We start from the raw sequence: 9,856 nt of genomic DNA on the forward strand, positions 1-9,856 counted from the left end.
ACGACGCATTAAATGCAATATAGCCGTTGATATAGCCGTTACTGCTGACCGTTGCGTTTTCAGCCGTTGATCTACAGGCGCGGACCGTCCGGACCAGGCGGGCGGACCGTCCGCGGTCGGCAGAATGGAGCAACGGCTAGGAAGTGGTTGGTGGCTATAAATACAACCCCAACCACCTCCATTCACTTCACCCAAGCATTCCAACCTTCAACATTCAATACAAGAGCTAGCAATCCATTCCAAGACACATTCAAAGCCTCCATATCTCCAAGTTTCACAATTGAGAAAAGAGATCATTAGTGATTAGTGACTTGAGAGAGAAAGTGATCCGTGTGTTATTTGTCACTCTTGTCGCTTGGCTTTTGCAATCGTGCTTTCTTTCAATCTTTCTTGCGATCAACTCAATTGTAACCAAGGCAAGAGACACCAATTGTGTGGTGGTCCTTGCGGGGAAGTTTGTTCCCGTTTAATTGAGAAGAAGAAGCTCACTCGGTCCGAGGGACCGTTTGAGAGAGGGAAAGGGTTGAAAGAGACAACGGGAAGACCTCATCGGAAGAGTCCCGCAACAAGAAGAAGGAGAAGAAAGACTCCTCCAAAGGGAAGAAGAAGAAATCTTCTTCACACAAAGAGAAGAAGGAGAAATCCTCTTCCCACAAGCCGCATCGGAGTGGGGACAAGAAAAAGAAGATGAGGAAAGTGGTCTACTACGAGACCGATTCTTCATTAACATCTACCTCCGGCTCCGACGCGGCGTCCGTCACTTCTAAGCGCCAAGAGCGCAAGAAGTATAGTAAGATTCCCCTGCGCTACCCTCGCATTTCTAAACATACACCTTTGATTTCCGTCCCATTAGGCAAACCACCAACATTTGATGGTGAAGATTACACTAGGTGGAGTGATTTAATGTGATTTCATCTAACCTCACTCCACAAAAGTATATGGGATGTTGTTGAGTTTGGTGCACAGGTACCATCCGTAGGGGATGAAGACTATGATGAGGATGAGGTGGCCCAAATCGAGCACTTCAACTCCCAAGCCACAACCATACTCCTTGCCTCTCTAAGTAGAGAGGAATATAACAAGGTGCAAGGGTTGAAGAGTGCGAAGGAGATTTGGGACTTACTCAAGACCGCGCATGAGGGTGATGAACTCACCAAGATCACCAAGCGGGAAACGATCGAGGGGGAGCTCGGTCGCTTCCGTCTTCGCCAAGGGGAGGAGCCACAAGATATGTACAACCGGCTCAAAACCTTGGTGAATCAAGTGCGCAACCTCAGGAGCAAGAAATGGGATGACCACGAGGTGGTTAAGGTTATTCTAAGATCACTTATTTTCCTTAACCCTACTCAAGTACAATTAATTCGTGGTAATCCAAGATATACACTAATGACTCCCGAGGAAGTAATCAGGGATGACCTTGAGTATATGATCAAGGGCTCGAAGAAGATCAACGAGCTAGATTATCCCTCCACATCCGCGGCACAACCGGTCGCATTTAAGGCGACGGAGGAGAAGAAGGAGGAGTCTACACCGAGTAGACAACCAATCGACGCCTCAAAGCTCGACAATGAGGAAATGGCGCTTGTCATCAAAAGCTTTCGGCAAATCCTCAAGCAAAGAAGGGGGAAGGATTACAAGCCCCGCTCCAAGAAGGTTTGCTACAAGTGTGGTAAGCCCGGTCACTTTATAGCTAAATGTCCAATTTCTAGTGACAGTGACAGGGGTGATGACAAGAAGGGGAGAAGAAAGGAGAAGAAGAGGTACTATAAGAAGAAGGGCGGCGATGCCCATGTTTGTCGGGAGTGGGACTCCGACGAAAGCTCTAGCGACTCCTCCGACGACGAGGACGCCGCCAACATCGCCGTCACCAAGGGACTTCTCTTCCCCAATGTCGGCCACAAGTGTCTCATGGCAAAGGACGGCAAAAGGAAGAAGGTTAAATCTAAATCCTCCACTAGATATGAGTCCTCTAGTGATGATAATGCTAGTGATGAGGAAGATAATTTGCGTACCCTTTTTGCCAACCTTAACATGGAACAAAAAGAAAAACTAAATGAGCTAATTAGTGCCATCCATGAGAAGGATGATCTCTTGGACTCCCAAGAGGACTTCCTAATCAAGGAAAATAAAAAGCATGTTAAGGTTAAGAATGCTCATGCTCTAGAGGTAGAAAAATGTGAGAAATTAATTAGTGAGCTAAGCACATGCCATGACACTATTGCCAACCTTAGAAATGAAAATGCTAATTTGTTAGCTAAGGTTGATTCTCATGTTTGTAATGTTTCAACTTTCCATCCTAGAGATAATAATGATGATTTACTTGCTAGGATTAAATAATTGAATATTTCACTTGCTAGCCTTAGAAATGAAAATGAAAAATTGCTTGCTAAGGCTAAAGATTTTGATGTTTGCAATACTACTATTTCCGACCTTAGAACTAAGAATGATATGTTACATGCTAAGGTTGTAGAATTAAAATCTTGCAAACCCTCTACATCTACCGTTGAGCACACTACCATTTGTACTAGATGTAGAGATGTTAACATTGATGCTATACATGATCACATGGCTTTAATTAAACAACAAAATGATCATATAGCAAAATTAGATGCTAAAATTGCCGAGCATAACTTAGAAAATGAAAAATTTAAATTTGCTAGAAGTATGCTCTATAGTGGGAGATGCCCTGGCATCAAGGATGGCATTGGCTTCCAACAGGGAGGCAATGTCAAACTTAATGCCCCTCCAAAGAAATTGTCCAACTTTGTTAAGGGCAAGGCTCCCATGCCTCAGGATAACGAGGGTTACATTTTATACCCTGCCGGTTATCCCGAGGACAAAATTAGGAGAATTCGTTCTAGGAAGTCTCACTCTGGCCCTAATCATGCTTTCATGTATAAGGGTGAGACATCTAGCTCTAGGCAACCAACCCGTGCTAAGTTGCCTAAGAAGAAAACTCCTAGTGCATCAAATGAACATAGCTTTTCATTTAAAACCTTTGATGCATCATATGTTTTGACTAACAAATCCGGCAAGGTCGTTGCCAAGTATGTTGGGGGCAAACACAAGAGCTCCAAAACTTGTGTTTGGGTTCCCAAAGTTCTTGTTTCTAATGCCAAAGGACCCAAAACCGTTTGGGTACCTAAATTCAAGAACTAAACTTGTTTTGTAGGTTTATGCATCCGGGGGCTCAAGTTGGATAATCGACAGCGGGTGCACAAACCACATGACAGGGGAGAAGAAGATGATCTCCTCATATGAGAAAAATCAAGATCCCCAACGAGCTATCACATTCGGGGATGGAAATCAAGGTTTGGTCAAAGGTTTGGGTAAAATTGCTATATCCCCTGACCATTCCATTTCCAATGTTTTTCTTGTAGATTCTCTAGATTACAATTTGCTTTCCGTTTCGCAATTATGTCAAATGGGCTACAACTGTCTATTTACTGATGTAGGTGTCACTGTCTTTAGAAGAAGTGATGATTCAATAGCATTTAAGGGAGTGTTAGAGGGTCAGCTATACTTGGTAGATTTTGATAGAGCTGAACTCGACACTTGCTTAATTGCTAAGACTAACATGGGTTGGCTCTGGCACCGCCGACTAGCCCATGTTGGGATGAAGAATCTTCATAAGCTTCTAAAGGGAGAGCACATTTTAGGATTAACAAATGTTCATTTTGAGAAAGACAGGATTTGTAGCGCATGCCAAGCAGGGAAGCAAGTTGGTGTTCATCATCCGCATAAGAACATCATGACGACTGACAGACCACTGGAGCTTCTTCACATGGACCTATTCGGCCCGATTGCTTACATAAGCATCGGCGGGAGTAAGTACTGTCTAGTTATTGTGGATGATTATTCTCGCTTCACTTGGGTATTCTTTTTACAGGAAAAATCTCAAACCTAAGAGACCTTAAAGGGATTCTTGAGACGGGCTCAAAATGAGTTCGACTTAAGGATCAAGAAGATTAGAAGCGACAACGGGACGGAGTTCAAGAACTCTCAAATTGAAGGCTTCCTTGAGGAGGAGGGCATCAAGCATGAGTTCTCTTCTCCCTACACTCCACAACAAAATGGTGTAGTGGAGAGGAAGAATAGAACTCTATTGGACATGGCAAGAACCATGCTTGATGAGTACAAGACTTCGGATCGGTTTTGGGTCGAGGCAGTCAACACCGCCTGCTACGCCATCAACCGGTTGTATCTACACCGAATCCTCAAGAAGACATCATACGAACTCCTTACCGGTAAAAAGCCCAATATTTCCTATTTTTGCTAATGCTTTATTCTTGTTAAAAGAGGTAGAAAATGCTTTATTCTTGGTAGCAAATGCTTTATTCTTGTTAAAAGAGGTAGAAAATCTAAATTTGCTCCTAAAACTGTAGAAGGCTTTTTACTAGGATATGACTCAAACACAAGGGCATATAGAGTCTTTAACAAGTCCTCAGGACTTGTTGAAGTTTCTTGTGACGTTGTGTTTGATGAGACTAACGGCTCTCAAGTAGAGCAAGTTGATCTTGATGAGATAGGTGATGAAGAGGCTCCGTGCATCGCGCTAAGGAACATGTCCATTGGGGATGTGTGTCCTAAGGAATCCGAAGAGCCTCCAAATGCACAAGATCAACCATCCTCCTCCACGCAGGCATCTCCACCAACTCAAAATGAGGATGAGGCTCAAGTTGATGAAGGAGAAGATCAAACAAATGAGCCACCTCAAGATGACAACAATGATCAAGGGGGAGATGCAAATGGTCAAGACAAGGAGGATGAAGAACCAAGGCCGCCACACCCAAGAGTCCACCAAGAAATCCAACGAGATCACCCCGTCGACACCATCCTCGGTGATATTCATAAGGGGGTAACCACTAGATCTCGTGTTGCTCATTTTTGTGAACATTACTCTTTTGTTTCCTCTATTGAGCCACACAGGATAGAGGAAGCACTTCAAGATTCGGATTGGGTGGTGGCAATGCAAGAGGAGCTCAACAACTTCACTAGGAATGAGGTATGGCATTTAGTTCCACGTCCTAATCAAAATGTTGTAGGAACCAAATGGGTCTTCCGCAACAAGCAAGATGAGCATGGTGTGGTGACAAGGAACAAAGCTCGACTTGTGGCCAAGGGATACTCCCAAGTCGAAGGTTTTGATTTCGGTGAAACCTATGCACCCGTAGCTAGGCTTGAGTCAATTCGTATATTATTAGCCTATGCTACTTACCATGGCTTTAAGCTTTATCAAATGGACGTGAAAAGTGCCTTCCTCAATGGACCAATCAAGGAAGAGGTCTATGTTGAGCAACCTCCCGGCTTTGAAGATAGTGAGTACCCTAACCATGTTTATAAACTCTCTAAGGCGCTTTATGGGCTCAAGCAAGCCCCAAGAGCATGGTATGAATGCCTTAGGGATTTCCTTATCACTAATGGATTCAAAGTCGGAAAGGCCGATCCTACACTCTTCACTAAAACTCTTGAAAATGACTTGTTCGTATGCCAAATTTATGTTGATGATATTATATTTGGGTCTACTAACGAGTCTACATGTGAAGAATTTAGTAGGATCATGACACAAAAGTTCGAGATGTCAATGATGGGGGAGTTGAAGTATTTCTTAGGATTTCAAGTGAAGCAACTCCAAGAAGGCACCTTCCTTAGCCAAACGAAGTATACGCAAGATATTCTAAGCAAGTTTGGAATGAAGGATGCCAAACCCATCAAGACACCCATGGGAACCAATGGGCATCTCGACCTCGACGAGGGAGGTAAACCCGTCGATCAAAAGGTATACCGGTCGATGATAGGTTCTTTGCTATATTTATGTGCATCTCGACCTGATATTATGCTTTTCGTATGCATGTGTGCAAGATTCCAAGCCGACCCTAAGGAAGCTCACCTTACGGCCGTAAAACGAATCTTGAGATATTTGGTTTATACTCCTAAGTTTGGGCTTTGGTATCCTAGGGGATCCACATTTGATTTAATTGGTTATTCCGATGCCGATTGGGCGGGTTGTAAAATCAATAGAAAGAGCACATCGGGGACTTGCCAGTTCTTGGGAAGATCCTTGGTGTCTTGGGCTTCAAAGAAGCAAAATTCCGTAGCTCTTTCTACCGCCGAAGCCGAGTACATTGTCGCAGGCCATTGTTGCGCGCAACTACTTTGGATGAGGCAAACCCTTAGGGACTACGGTTACAAATTAACCAAAGTTCCTCTTCTATGTGATAATGAGAGTGCAATCCGCATGGCGGATAATCCCGTTGAGCATAGCCGCACTAAACACATAGCCATTCGATATCACTTTTTAAGGGATCACCAACAAAAGGGAGATATCGAGATTTCATACATTAATACCAAAGATAAATTAGCCGATATCTTTACCAAGCCTCTTGATGAACAAACCTTTAACAAACTTAGGCATGAGCTAAATATTCTTGATTCTAGGAACTTCTTTTGTTGATTTGCACACATAGCTCTTTTATATACCTTTGATCATGTCTCTTTCATATGCTATGACTAATGTGTTTTCAAGTCTACTTCAAACCAAGTCATAGGTGTATTGAAAGGAAATTGGAGTCTTCGGCGAAGACAAAGGTTTCCACTCCGTAACTCATCCTTCGCCGTCACTCCGAGCAACTCTCCATCTTTGGGGGAGAAGAGGACTCCGTCTTTGGTATAATCTTCACTCATTTATTTATGACCAAAGGGGGAGAGAGTAATTTCTAGGGCTCTAATGACTCCGTTTTTGGCGATTCATGCCAAAGGGGGAGAAAGTATTAGCCCAAAGCAAAAGGACCGCACCACCACCTAATTTTAACAAATGATTTTTCAATTAGTATGATTCTCAATTGATAAATTTCAAATTGGTATCTTATTGTGTTCAAAAGGGGGAGAAAAGTAGTATTTCAAAATTGATATATCAAAACCTTCTTGCACCACTCACCAAGGGGAGTTTTGTTTAGTCAAAGAAAAAGCATTTGAAACAGGGGGAGAAAATTTCAAATCTTGAAAATGCTTCGAAAAATCTTATTCATTTACCTTTGACTATTTGCAAAAGAACTTTGAAAAGAGTTTACAAATAAATTTGCAAAAACACAACATATGGTGCAAGCGTGGTCCAAAATATTAAAAAATGAAGAAACAATCCATGCATATATTATAAGTATTTATATTGGCTCAATTTCAAGCAACCTTTGCACTTACATTATGCAAACTAGTTCAATTATGCACTTCTATATTTGCTTTGGTTTGTGTTGGCATCAATCACCAAAAAGGGGGAGATTGAAAGGGAATTAGGCTTACACCTATTTCCTAAATGATTTTGGTGGTTGAATTGCCCAACACAAATAATTGGACTAACTAGTTTGCTCCCGTAGATTATTCCGGACAGGAGAAGCTTTTTGGAAAAACAGACCAAGCGCAGACCGTCCGGGCCCTTACGGCGGACCGTCCGCAACACCAGGATGACCCTCGGACAGAACCAATGCAAAAATCCAAGTCTGCACTACGGACAGTCCGGAGGAAAAGCAAGGACCGTCCGTGACCTCGCGCGGACCGTCCGGCCTCAGGCGCGGACCGTCCGATAGGTGAGGAACCGAAAAACCCGAAGGTGACGGGTTCAAAAAAATGAATTATAGCGTCCTCGCGGACCGTCTAGGGTGCACGACCGGTGTGACACCCCAGTGTCACCTAGGGTTTCTCTTGTAAAAGCCCAACCAAGAACCATTATTTCATGTAAATCAAAGTAAGCATGAGCATCAAATTAACTTAAGTAGTAAAGAATTCACCAAGTATATACTTAAAAGTGTCATGATCAAAACAAATGAGTCTTTGAAAAGATAAGAATGTGCAACCCTAATTAAGAACTCTAAGTGAACCCCATGAGCAAAATTCAAAAAGAATAAGCAAAAGGGAATGAAAAGTTAAAATTTTGAGTTGAGCCAATTATATAAGTTAAAGTATATTTAATAAGCAACAAGAAAGATTGAGAAAGCTTAGCCAAAATAATTCAAGAAAACCCCCAAATCAAACTTCTTTTGTTGGGACTCATTGGGAATTCTGAATTTCAGAATTCTGAAATTCAGACCTTGAGCCAAAGATCAGGGATGTTCACCTTGATCCCTAACTCGAATCCTGATGGCCCCATTGACAAATTTGTGTCTAACTAACCCCTCTGTCGTGTGCCAGAAGATGGCATTGGGACGCGAGCCCTAGACACGACAAAACTTGGGATTTGCCTCGGGTTTAGGCAGGGAGACAGACCAGATTTCCTGGCTCCATATATCTGCAACCAGTAGGCAAAATCCTATGACCTCCACACAAGAATGGTAGCTTGTAGGGAGGAGAAGAGGTTTCGTGCACTGACCAAGGCGAGAGCAGGCTCGGATGAGCGACCACACGCGCCAGAGCTTGGGCAGAACGCACGGGCACACGTGTTCGACCCTGGTCGGCACGCCAGAGCTCGCCCAACCCGCGCGCGCGCTCGCCCCGGCGTCCGGTCAAGTCCGCCGCGCGCCCACGCCCTCGGCCGTGCCCGCCCGCGCCTATAAAGCCTCCCCAGGCGCACCTCTCTTCGCCCCGCACTCACCCTCACCGGCCAGCCACCGTTCCTTAGCTCCGGCGAGCGTATTTCCGCCCGCCATTGCCACCAGAGCTACGGCCGCCGTGGCCAGCCCACTCCAGCCGCCCTCCAGCCCAACCTGTGCTTCGGCTAGCTCCGCCAGTAGCCCGTGAAGCTCGCCAAGCCCTCGGACCCGACCGGACTTCACCGGAGGCCCGAGATCGACCTCACCGGACTTCGGTCTTCCGCCGCCGCGCGTGGACCGAGCTATCCAGTGAGTCTCCGCCCAATTCCTTTCGCTCATGTCTTCTCTGGCATCCCGTGGACCTCTCTGACCTATTCAATTGAACTACCTCGCCGTGACCAGGCCGGTCTCCTCGCCGCCGAGGAGCATCCCCGCCTGCGCGCGTGGACCGACCAACTCCGGCCATCTCCGTTGACGTTCCGCACACCGTTGTGATCCCCGCGACCTCCCCTTCGTCCTCGACCACTTCACCGGAACAGTCTCGCCGCCGGTAAGCCCCTCCGCCCTTTTCTTCGCCGCGGCTACTGTTTAAGGCAGAAGAAGGACCTCGGGTTAGGTTTTGTAGAACCCGAGGGGTTTTCTGTAATGTCAGCGACCCATGTGAATAGTAACCTAAGGACTGGTTCGCGAGGAAAACTTAGAAAAACCGCCAGGGACCCCAGTGCAAAGTGGTTTTCCATTTAATCAATTCTGTTATTCTTTTAAAATAACCAGAGAACTTAGAAAATCCATAACTTGATGAAATCTTAATGAAAAGCTGTCAAACCAATTTTGCTAGCTCTGGAATATTAGGATCTATCATTTAAAAATAGTGAACCATATGCTTTCTGTTCTAAATTTTAGAGTTTAAAATTAAAAACAGAAACCCCCTAAACCTTGTTTAATTAAGGAAAATTAGTTTTTCTTCTGTACTGAGCTTAAGAAAATTTGTAGATGCTTATACCCTAATTAGACATTGTTTAAAAATAGTAGGATCCCCAGCATTAGAGATTATGATGTAGTTATTCATTTAAAGCCATTTTGTCCACAACTTAGAGAAAATCAGAAAAGCATTAGGAATTATTGAACAGTGATTAAGATTATTTTTCCTAGTTTACTTATGTAACAGAGAACCTAGGAAAAATACAGAGACCATTAATTTGGACCAGTTTTAAATTAAAATGATTTGTTTAGCCTTATATGGACTGAAAATCAATTATTAGAGTTGCAAAACTATAACCAAAGTGGTTAACAAAAATCCAGTGAACTTATAACCACTAGAGCCCCACTACAAAAAT

Source organism: Zea mays, chromosome 8 (genome assembly GCF_902167145.1).
Source record: "Zea mays cultivar B73 chromosome 8, Zm-B73-REFERENCE-NAM-5.0, whole genome shotgun sequence".
NCBI lineage: Eukaryota > Viridiplantae > Streptophyta > Magnoliopsida > Poales > Poaceae > Zea > Zea mays.